This window comes from Heliangelus exortis, chromosome 8, assembly GCF_036169615.1.
Source record: "Heliangelus exortis chromosome 8, bHelExo1.hap1, whole genome shotgun sequence".
Classification (NCBI taxonomy): Eukaryota; Metazoa; Chordata; class Aves; order Apodiformes; family Trochilidae; genus Heliangelus; species Heliangelus exortis.
Window position 1 is genome coordinate 22,551,972 of NC_092429.1, and position 6,000 is coordinate 22,557,971.

Below are 6,000 nucleotides of genomic sequence, written 5' to 3' on the forward strand. Positions count from 1 at the left end.
CTGCCAGCTGCCCGAGCTGCCAGCAAACTGCTGCCGGAGGCAGGGAGGGAGGGAGCTCGGCAGCAGCCGGTAACAGCATCGGGGAGCCGCTCTCCCCGCCCCAGGCTTGGTCCCGGCCGGCGGGGGGAGGTCCCCGTGGCGGCAACGATCCCGCCCTCCCGCGGACAGGGCGTGGGGAGCCCGGGGTTCCGCGGGGAGCGTAGCGGCTTCGGGTCCGCTGTCACTGTGAACGTGGACGTACAGCAAAGAGCACATCCTCCACCTGCAGCAACTCAGCTGGAGAAACCAGTCAGGGAGGTGTCAGTCGGGGGTGTGTGTGGGGGGTACTTCTGACAGATAACTTAAAAGCCCAGGTGTCTTTTCGCGGAAGCAGTGTTTTTGGGGCAGGTGACCATGAGCTCTGAGCACGTAGTTTGCTGTGCCGTCCTTGGGGCCGCGCAAGTCCGCCTTGGTCCCATGGTCTGGACAGCGAGAACTTTGAAAATAAAGTTTTAATGAAATCCATTCTCGATCAGGAAGTGCAAAGCCATCCCGGGCAAAAGCGGGAACAGCCCTCGGGCAGGATTAGCTACACCCGTCAGGCTGTGCCTGCCCTGAGAAGCGATTGGCCGCAGGGAGAGAGGTGCCTTCATAGGACTTGCTCTCTTTTTAAAATTACTGAAATAGCCATCACCGTCTGCGCCAGATAAAATGACAATAATTATCAATAATTATTATTATCATAATCACCACCGCTGTTATTGCTGCGACTTTGAGTGAGGATGCCGGGGCCTTGACGGAGCCCTCAGCCCTGCTAAAAGCCCAGTCTGGGCCGACCCGTGCCCCAGTCCGACTGGACCGCGCAACCGCCGGCGTTCGTGGCTCTTCCCCGCTGCTCCGCTTTACCTCTAAAGCTCCCAAACTACTTTTTTTTTTTTTTCTTCTTTTCTTTTTTCTTGTTTTTTTTTTTTTTTTCACCTCAATTACCGGCTCTCTAATGGGAGCAGGAGGCAGAGGAACATGCAAGGCTTATAATAGGCCACCTGCTGCGTCATGCCTAACTAGTGTTATCTTTATTTCATTATTACTGCTGCCGCGGCAGCATAACCGGACCTTGCGTTACAAATTCCCCACCTAGTACCGACAGCCAGGAGCGGAGGACCACGCCACGCCGGCGGAGGAGCGGTGGCTGGTGGCTCTTCAGTGACAGTGACCGGTGCTCGGTTCCTGCGCACGGACCCGAGACCCACTGGCCGTACCTTGACGTGGGGCTGGGTTCATCCCGCAACTTTGGGGTGCACAGCTCACTGGATGCACTTATAGCTGTCTCCCTGCACGGCCCCCCTCCCCGTCTATTTGCATGAATACGCGGAGCTATATAAACAGCAGTAATAGCCTCATACGTTAAATCAGTGTTTATTAGCACAGCTATTCCAAGTAATTTCAGACATTTGGACTCAGTCTGTTCAATGTAGCGTCAACCTATTGACTTGCCAGACGAGACGTTCATGTGGACCCAGTTGCTAAAACGGTGAAAACAGACTTTTGCTCTAAACCATGCTACTTTCCCATCTGACGGAAGTTAATACATAAACGAGATCCATTTGGATGTTTTGTGTTACCAGAAGGCTGCGCTGACGTTCAGATGATCTAAATCTTAGCATCTGGAAGCCTGTACAAGCATCTTTTTGGAATAGGTTTCAAGACATTTCGTTCAACCAAAGCTGAGGAAAGATCAAGCAACTGACAATAGTTTCCCGTCTAAATGAAACTGGTTGCTTCATTTGAAAGTACACAAATGAAAAAAATGCCTTTCCATGTACTACACCCGTCGGGTAACCCCACACCCTTTCGGCCAAAGTCGATCTCAGAGATGTCCCCAAGGACACCTCCTGCAAATTCCCCGCTGGCCGAGGGCTCCGCGGGGAGCGAGGAGACCAGTTTAATTTCCGAGATACTCATTGGGCTTGGGCTTCGTTTAAGATTTTTCTGGGCTCAGCAATTCATCGACACTATGACAGGACACACTATCTGAGTGCCATTCAATCTCATTGAAGATCTGTGGTGTGGGAAGTCACGCGAGAAAATAAAAGCAATAGTCTGGATATCAATAACTTCAACAGGAAATAAAGGAGGACTTTCCTGCTAATGAAACAAAGACGAAGGGGCTCTGGGCAAGGTCGCCTCTAACATACTGGAGTGGTAGTGCCTCTTGGGTGCTTATGAATATCTGTAGTGCGCTTTACACCTCATATTGTGTTTGCAAACAGAATTCTTTCGTCTTTCAAAGGCTTTTACAAACTCCGACACCAAACAGGCCGATGTTCAATCAAATACAAAGAATTTTAAATATTCTGGAACCCAGCGATTCTGTTGAGCCTTTTTTCCTCTCCCATCCCCCATCTCATTGCTGGGGATTTAATGTGGTAATGAGTATGTCAGGAATACTCCTCGGGCCCTGCCCCAGGGCAGCAGGATCAGCTCCCGGGCTTCGGGGTGCAGACTCCTGTGGCTTGAGGCCCTCTGCGGAACCTCGCGGCCCGTCCTGGCCCGGCGGCTTCCCCTGCTTTCCCTCGGGAAGGCTCCGCGGCCGATGCCGGATGCCGCCTTGGTTCTTTAGGCATCCCCGAGCTTATTGTACAAAGATGTCGGAGCATCCCCCGGAGCCGCCGGAGGGAATGGGCGGATTTCCCCGGGTACGCGGCGGGAACGCTCCCGCCACCCCGGGCACCCAGCGCTGCCGGTGGGGAGCGACGTCTGAGCTCAGTGGGGTTCACAGCACAACAGGACAACAACACCACTGCGCAACACACTGCACGACACAGCACAACACAACACAACGTCGTCCCTCCCCGCCCCTCCTTCCCAACAGCCGAAACTCCTGGGCGTAGCACCATCATCAACAATTCTTGGACATCGCGGCGCTTACAAAAGTAGCGCTTAAATAAAACTGCAGGGTTTTGATGATTGCATGTACTCGCTTTCTTAGTTTCTATTAAAGTGGAATTAATTGTACTAATTGTAAACCGTTACTTGTAGCGTGAAAGAAAGGGAAAGGGGGATCACTAATACCTGTAAAACACACTTGTACATAGGGTTCGGTTTGTATTTTATTAGAGTTAAAATGCATTCAGTGGGAGACAGGATCAGGTACAGCGAATGCCAGTATGCCGGGAGTGGAAGCCACAAAGAGCTGATGGGCTTCGGTCTCGCAGCTGCTCTCGCAGAATGGAAGACATTAATACTCATACATATACATACATATTTATATATATATGTGTGTGTGTTTGTGCTGAAGCGCTTCTTTTCGGACTGGTCCTTCACGTATGGACGCTGCAGAAGAAATAAAACAAGTCATTAAAGCACTACTCAGTAATCGGTATGGAAAATCCCGACCCTGCTTATAGTTAGCAAGAATTGTTAATGATATATAAATCATTTGATCTATTGTGCCCTCCAGACTTAAAGGAAAAAAATGGCAACCCCAAGCAAATGGTCCTAATTAGTGTCCAAGACTCCACTTCCTAAATGTATCCTTCCAACTTGTTCCAGTTTGACTATCCAGAACAATCTTTTGTTCTTAAACTTCTTTATTTTGTGTGTTGCTGCAAAAATGCTCCGCATACCGGAGCTCAGAAAATAGCTCACCTAAGGGTACAGCAAGGCACCAGGAGCAGAAGGGAGGACGAGATAATGCCAGTCTCTCCGTGTCTCCTGTAAATAGGTCCTGATCATTTAAAACTTTATTTCCTCAAAGCGTTGCCTCCTGACAAGACTCCTTAGAGAAGAGCAGAAGGAGGTTTCATCAAAGAAGCAACTCTCTGCTTCCATTCAAACAGCAACACAAACTTTAAAAAGGACAAACTGAACACGGAGCCAGAGCCAAGCCGTGCATATTCCAAACGTCTATCCCACGCTTCCACAAAGCCTTTCCACTGCTTTAAGGTGTGATTCTTTAAGTTAAGTTCACAATGGGTAATCGATGTATACCACACTTGATGTGGCACCCAGGTGAAGGGAGATTCAGGCACCAACTGGAGGAGTAACAAGAGCTTGGACAGTGCCTACTGTGGCCTTGATCTTGTCTTAACTGAAAGCAACAAAACTGTCCCTGTTTGCTGCCACAGGAGGCCTTTTTCTTGCATATACAAAGTAAAAACTGTTATTTCTCGTAAGCTGGAGTACCAGATACTAATTCTTCATGAAAATCACCCACTCTTCCACCAAATCCCACATCGTTTGTCATTTCTCTATCCCACTACAAAACACAATTTCTGACATTTTAAACAAAGTTTTGAAAAAACGAACTACCTTGGAGATAAAACCCATCTTAGTCCTATCGCCTTGTGGTTTTGTTTTGTTTTGGGTTTTTTTTGTTTTGTTTTGTTTTGTTTTTTAAAGGAATGCTTGGTAGAAGGAGATTTTCTGGCATGCTGATTCTCTTCCTAGACGTGATGGACTTGCCAAAGGGAACAGAACTTCTATAAAACGACAGTCAATTAAACAACTTCTACGCGGTGATCTTCATGCTATTTCCAGGGGATATTGCTAATGAGAAATGCTGCAATGTTTTATTTTTGCTTTGAGAAAATCTGTCAGCGACCTTCCCTAGACTTAAAACGTCCTTGACTCTTTTAAAGTCACAGTAAAATGCATAAGATGGGTTGCCAATTCTTACTACCCCATCAAAAATGATTTTACAAAGTCATGGAGACAACATACAAGCTGATGCCGAAAGGCAAGGTTTCATACTCACATGTCTGCATGCAGAGCCACAGCATTTACCTTTCTGCAAGTGGGCAACTTCGGAGAGCATCCCACCACCAGTAACTGGATCCACAGAGGTCTGCTGGCCAGCCTCAAAGCAAAACCAACCTCAGCTCTCAGGAGTCTTCAGCTCTTTGAGGTTTCACGTTGCAAGAGAGTTTGGTACTTTCCTTTTATACCTGCCTAAATGAAACAGGGTTGCTTGCTGAGTCATGATTAGATGCTTTTATAAAGAAATTATAGTCGATTATTCAGTAAGACTTAAATAAACAGATGGGGACAAGTTACAAGAGTGAGTCCGGCGGATGTGCAGCTATCGTTTTAACACGGCCGCAGCTTCACAGTTCCCCGTCCGCTCCTCACACACACGGAGCGCGGTGTGCTGGGCAGCCAGAGCAGCCGGTAGCCGCCGGCCAGCCCCGGCACCGGCCGCGCTCGCACGGAGCGGGGCGGAGAACTCGCGGCCGGGCTGGCCCCGGCGGGAGGAGCGGCGGCTTCGCAAGAGATGCCGCAGCGTTCTCACATATCACACTTTTTTTTTTTTTTTTTTTTTTTTTTTTTTTTCCTCGCCACTGTTTCCTCTTGCCTTTCCAAATTACAGCTCTTGGACTTCTACTTGTATCCCTCCAGCCTCCACCCTACGAGACGCCCCGAGCATGCAAGCCCGGGGTCACCGAGCCACCGCTTCCAGCAGGGGAGCAGTAAAGGCGCCGGGGAGCAAGAGGTGGCTTCTACACCCTCCCTGCTCCCACCCTCTGCTCCGAGGGTCACCCTTCCCTTGCCAAGGGCGGCCAGGGCTCGGCAAAGCGTCAAAGCAAGCCTGGACCCCAGCCCCGGTCACTGCTGCAGGACACCCCAGGGGGATGCTGAGGTCCGGGCCGCAGCGGAGTCACTTATCACATCTGCACGCGCTGCCGGGTGACTATCGGGTCATCTCTTCTGTAATGCAAACCACGCGCTCACGTATGACACCAAACCCGTACCTGCGAATTATACCATTGGTAACAGAGATCAGAGAGCAGCCCCGAGTTTGGGCTCGGGGGACGAGACTGCGGGCAAAGTTTGCTGTGGGCAGCCCCGGTTCTGGGGCCACCAGCACTTCCCGGACTCACCGACCCGGTTACTTCCCTGGAGGGAAACAGCGACCCGGCTCGAAGGTAACGGAGGCTCAGCCCCGGCACCGACCCATCTGTAGCTTCTCTGTGAGGGGCTGGTCTCCGTCTCCGGGCATCTGTGTGCTTTTTGGGATAGGAG